This window comes from Prionailurus bengalensis, chromosome B3 (assembly GCF_016509475.1).
Source record: "Prionailurus bengalensis isolate Pbe53 chromosome B3, Fcat_Pben_1.1_paternal_pri, whole genome shotgun sequence".
Taxonomy (NCBI): domain Eukaryota; kingdom Metazoa; phylum Chordata; class Mammalia; order Carnivora; family Felidae; genus Prionailurus; species Prionailurus bengalensis.
The window spans coordinates 58,937,218-58,943,238 of record NC_057355.1 but is presented as its reverse complement, the minus strand read 5'-3'; positions in this window follow the sequence as shown (position 1 = coordinate 58,943,238).

Sequence of the window (6,021 nt, the reverse complement as noted above, 5' to 3'; positions counted from 1 at the left end):
TATAAAAATGTTGATTGCCCTTTTTTTATTGAGTTACAATTGACATATAACATATAGTAGTATGTTAGATTCAGGTGTGCAATCTAATGATTTGATATGGTGTATATTCTGAAATGATCACCACAGCTAGTGTAGTTAACATCCATCACCATACATAGTTCATACAATTTTTTTTCTTGTGATGATTACTTTTAAGATCCACTCTCAGCAAGTTTCAAATATGTAATATGGTATCATTAACTATAGACAGCACCATGCTATAGTTTGATCGCTTCTTGATTGCCTTCTGGTTTTAGACATTTAGAGGCACCAGGGTGGCCAGAGCAAAGATTCCGAGATTTCGTGGGACCTGGGTTCAAATCCTGTTATTGCCTGTTACTGGATACCTGTGGACAATTTGTTCTCTGGCCTCAGGTACCTCCTCTGTACAATGGGGGCAATAATGTCTCATCCAAAAAGCTATTATAAGGATTAAATGAAGAAATTTATGTAAATGTGACATAGGATCTAACACATATAAACTCTTAAAAGTCAGTTCCCTTTCCCTAGCCAATTGAACTTTGGATGACAAGCCAAGGAAGTCTTTTTCCTAATAAGGGGCTTCCATTCACTTGGGATGAGGAGTATAGATGGGAATAGTGAAATTTTAGGTCTGGAAGGGGTCTTAGCCTAATCCCTTTATTTACTTGGTAAAAAAAACTGAGGCCCAGAGAACTCAGTAACTTCCCTAAGGTCACACAGTGGTTTTAGTAGGACAGCTGGAAATAGAACCCAGGTCTGATTCCAGCATCTAATGTTTTGGGCAGTCTCTCCTAGACTCTCACTGCCAATCTCTCACTCTCAGAAAAGGGAGTGCCTTCATGGTACAGTTTATCTGAGGTCATTTTCCAGGGCGGAGAATTCCCGTGAAACTTGCTGCAGAGAGTCTCACACCCTTTATAGAATTCTGAAGACTGGGCAGCAAGGAAGGAGTCAGCTCACTTTATCACGTTCCATTTCAGACAAGGCCAGGATGGGGTGACTTCCAGACGATCTGGGGGCTTGGTATCCCTAGAGGGTAGGGCAAGCCTCCTCCTCTCTGTTCTTGGGGAGATGCAAAGTTGGGGGAGCAGTCACACAGGAAAGGCTTGGACTACAAACAAGGCACTTGACATCACTCAAGACCTAAACACTCAAACTCCTCAAATATGGAGCTCTGCCTTCTGGATCCTCAACTTCTCTTAATTAAAGTAATAATTGGAGCAATATTACTAGGTGTTAGGCACAGTTAAGGGCTTTCCACACATTATTTTTGCCTGAACACGTGTAACCTACAAAATGAGGCACTGAAAGTTTCCTTTGTTTGTTTAAGGTCACCCAGCTGGGTCTTTTTTTTTTTTATGTTTTTATTTTGAGAGAGAGAGAGAGAGAGAGAGAGAGAGAATGCATACGTGTGCACTAGCAGGGGATGGGCAAAGAGAATAGGAGAGAATCCCAAGCAGCTCCATGCTGTCAGTGCAGAACCCAATGCAGGGCGCAAACCCACAAACCGTGAGATCATGACCTGAGATGAAACCAAAAGTCAGACATTTAAATGACCAAGCCACTCAGACACCCCTCAAGGTCACCCAGCTGGGTCTTAAACCCAATTTGACTCAAGAGCCCTTACTTTTAACTACTTTGCTAGGTTGGCTCCACTTACTTGAAAATCCTTAGCAAATGAGTATGAAGTTTTCCACATCTTGTCAACTTTCTCCTCTCTCAATTGGGACAGAAGCTCAGTCTGGAAAGTTGGCAAAAGAGGCAAAGAGCTAGCCTTCATTCCTTTCCTACAGAGCTCAGCCTCAGCACCTCCTCATCTTGTCCACTCCCTTCCCACCTGACCCCAAATCTCTTCCATCCAATCTCATCCTCACCCTCATCTTCTCCATCCCCAATCCCATTGCCATCCAACCTACCTGATTCCTTCTCTATCCCTGTTCCATTTTCATCCTCACCTCTCTCCCTTCAAGGCAGAATCTGGGTTGGGCTTTGTCCCACGGCCTGAGATCTACATCTGTGACCTGACATAGAGAAGGTTTGTTCTCTTTCACACTGTTAGTGCTAATGTTTCCACGAATTTCCTCTAAGTCACCTTTCCCCAGTCCTCTTTTTCTGAGACATTTTTGTGGCCTCTCTCATTTACACAACTTTCCAGAGTCTATCCTCTCCCCTACACCCACTTATGTAGTCAGTGACCTCATTTTTCTCAACCCAAAGGCACATTGCCTGGTGGCTGCCTATTCCTGGCTTATCTATTCCAGGAGCCCCTACGCTTATCCCAGCAACAAATGGCTTTCTGGGAATCTGGGCAAGGTGAGTAGCCAAATCACATGAATCTATGCATAGGGTTAATATCTAGAACCTGGCTGGAGCCTGGAGTCAGGCTGTGTCACCTGAGGCTATTCAAGATCATGAAGGCACATCCCTCTGTCCAGCTGGACATGTATTTGGCATGGTCTGGTGTCTGGGCAAGAGTGATCATGGAGTCTTCAGGTGATCCTCAGACCCTAGCATGGCAGGTAGGGTAGGACTGAATAGAGAGCGTTATGGATAATCATGACAGCCATATCAACAACATTCTCTAGTTTGGAAAGGAGAGGTGAGTTAAGATGAGGCAAATAAATACTTTGAGCAGTCTTTAAAAAGGAATAAGTCAGGCACTGATGGGCCAGATTTGGGAATAAGCTGAGGTCGAGACTTAAGGGACTAGAGTTTAGAATTAATAACTGGTTGTGCACCTGGTGAGGAGCAGGAGGGCTGGAGGCCCAGTAAGCATGATGCTGTTAATAAATAGGTAGATTAGGGGAGCCTGGGTGGCTCAGTTGGTTAAGCGTCCGACTTCAGCTCAGGTCATGATCTCACAGTTCATGAGTTCAAGCCCTGCGAACTCAGCTCAGGGCCTGGAGCCTGCTTCACATTCTGTGTCTCCCTCTCTCTCTGCCCCTTCCCTGCTCATGCTCTGTCTCTCTCTGTCTCAAAAATAAATAAACATTAAAAAAAATAAATAGGTAGATTAATCACCACCTATTGCAAATATATTTTCTCATATTATAGTGCAATCCCTGATCTACTTTCCTTCCTTCCCTCCCACCTTCCCTCTTTCCTTCCTCCTTTCTTCCTTTTCTTTTTTTTTCTTTTTAATGCAAGTTCCTGACTTAACTTTTGATTGCTCAGGCATTAAAAAATGGTCAAAGGACCAGAGAAGACCTACAGAAGATCAATAGGTACATGAAAAGCTGCTCAATATTACTAGTCATTAAGGAAAAGCAAACTAAAACCTCACGCCTGTTAGAATGACCATCATCAAAAAGATAAGAGATAGTAAATGCTGGCATGACTGTGGAGAAAGGGAGCCCTTGTGCACCGTTGGTGGGATTGTAATTTGGTGCGCCACTGTGGAAAACAGTATGGAAGATCCTCAAAAAATTAAACAGAGAACTACCATATGATCCAGCTATTCCACTTCTGGGAATATATCTAAAGGAAACAAAAACACTAACATGAAAAGGTATCTGTTGGGTGTCTGGGTGGCTCAGTGGGTTAAGCATCCGACTTCGGCTCAGGTCATGATCTCACAGTTTGTGGGTTCGAACCCCATGTTAGACTCTGTGCTGGCAGCTCCAAGCCTGGAGCCTGCTTGGGATTCTGTGTCTCTCTGTGCCCCTCCCTGGCTTGTGCTCTATCTCAAAAAAAAAAAAAATAAATAAAATAAATGTTAAAAAAAATTAAATATATATATATATATACATATATATATATATAGCATCTGCACTTTCATGTTCATAGAAGCATTATTTACATTAGCCAAGACATAAAAACAACACAAGTGTCCATCAATGGATAAGTGCATAAAGAAGTTGTGCTATGTGTATATATATATGTATATATATATAATGTATGTATATATATAATATTATGCAGTCATAAAAAATGAGGAAATCCTACCATTTGTGATAATAACATGAATGGATCTTGAAGGCATTATGCCAAGTGAAATAAGTCGCACAGAGAAAGAAAAGTACTGTATGATCTCACCTACATATGGAATACCAAAAAAAGCAAACTCATAGAAAAAGAGATCAGACATGTGATTAAAAGAGGTGGGGGTGGGGAGGGAGAATTGGAGGAAGGTGGTCAAAAGGTACAAACTTCCAGTTATAAGATGAGTCAGTACTAGGGATATAAGGTACAACATGACTGTAGCTAACACTGATGAATGATCTATAGGAAAGATGTGAAGAGAGTAAATCCTGAGAGTTCGCATCACCAGGAGAAAAAAAAAATTATTTTTTCTTTTCTTCTTTTCTTTTTATCATAGTTATACGAGGTGCTGAATGTTAGGCTGAAGCTATTGTGGTAATTGCTTCACAATATATGTAAATCAAACCATTATGCTATACTCCTTAAACTTATACAGTAATATGTGCTAATTATTTCTCAATAAACAAGGGGGAAAAAAGAGGCACTTACTTAAAAATGGCTATCTGGAATAAACACATTGCCAGCCACATGACTAGATAAAGAGCCAGGCTACACTGCACCCCATCCCCTCACCACTCTAGGCTCCATGGTTTTAGAAATCTTGGTTGATTTTGTTTGGTAACTAACCATTTGAGCTGTTTGTTTCCTGTCTTCCTGTATTCTCAATTCCCACTCTTATGGTTTTTTAAAATATTTTATTTGTAAGTAATCTCTATACCTAACATGGGTCTCAAACTCACAACCCTGAGATCAAGGGTCACATGCTCCACCCACCAACCCAGCCAGGCAGGCACCCTCTCCACTCTTATATTTTAAACTCACCAATAAAGAGTGAGCCTGCAAAACCCTAAGCACCCATCCTCTCCCTCAATAGAAGCAGAAGCCTAAGCCTGAGCCATGACCTCATTGTGTGGCCCCAGGTACACCATATAATTTCCACCACTTATAAGTAATAAACCTCATATCTTTCAAAGTCTCCTGATGGATTGCTGAGGGTGTCTTACAATCCTAAGAAAAACCCACAAGGGCTGGTCCAGCTACAGCACTGATTATCAGTAGGCTGAGACTGGCACACAACACATACATTTTCTCATCTGTATCACTTTCTGGGCTATTATTGCTATCTGACTTCCTAATACCCATATAGAGGGTGGTATACATGAGGAAGTAGGCTCAGAGAAGTTAAGGGATTTTCCTCTGTAACTACTTAGGAGTAAAGTTAGGACCAGAATCCGGGTCTCTGATCCAGCATTCTTCCAGTTCTGTCAGAGATTCCTTCAATATAGAGAGAGGGTTGGGAGCCAAAGGCATTTGGCTTGTCAGAAGAGGTTGGGTAGGACCAATGAGAAGATGAGCCTGGGGCAGGGATGTGGAGATGGGCAGAAACTCTCCCTGCCACAGGTCTTATTGGCTAGAGAACTCTGTGATTCAGCAATTCTACCCTAAATATATACCCAAGAGGAATGAGTACATTATGTCCAGATATATACCCAAAAGGAATGAGGGCATTACAAAGTGCATGAACAAAGACAAGTGCAAGAATGTTCATTGAAGATTTATTCAGAATTGTCAAAAACTAGAAACAACCCAATGTGCATCAATAGGAGAATGGATAAACATTTGGGACATCTCTACAGTGAAATACAACTCAGCAATAAAAATGAATAAACTACTGATACATACAACAACATGGACGAATCACAATGACATTGTGCTGAAAGAAGCCAGTTTCCAAAGGGTACCTTCAGTATGACCAAAACTAATCTGGAGTAACAGAAATCACACCAGTGATTGCTTCTACTGGTTGGGGGAGACTGACTGGAAGGGGTACAAAGGAAGTTTCTGAGGTGGTTGAAATGTTCTCTATCTTGACTTGGTTAGTGTTAACACATGTACATATAACTTGAAGATTTATACACCTTGCCATATGAAAATTATACTTAAATTTTCTTTTATTTTAAGTTTTTAAAATGTTTTTTATTTATTTTTGAGACAGAGAGAGACAGAGCATGAGCAGGG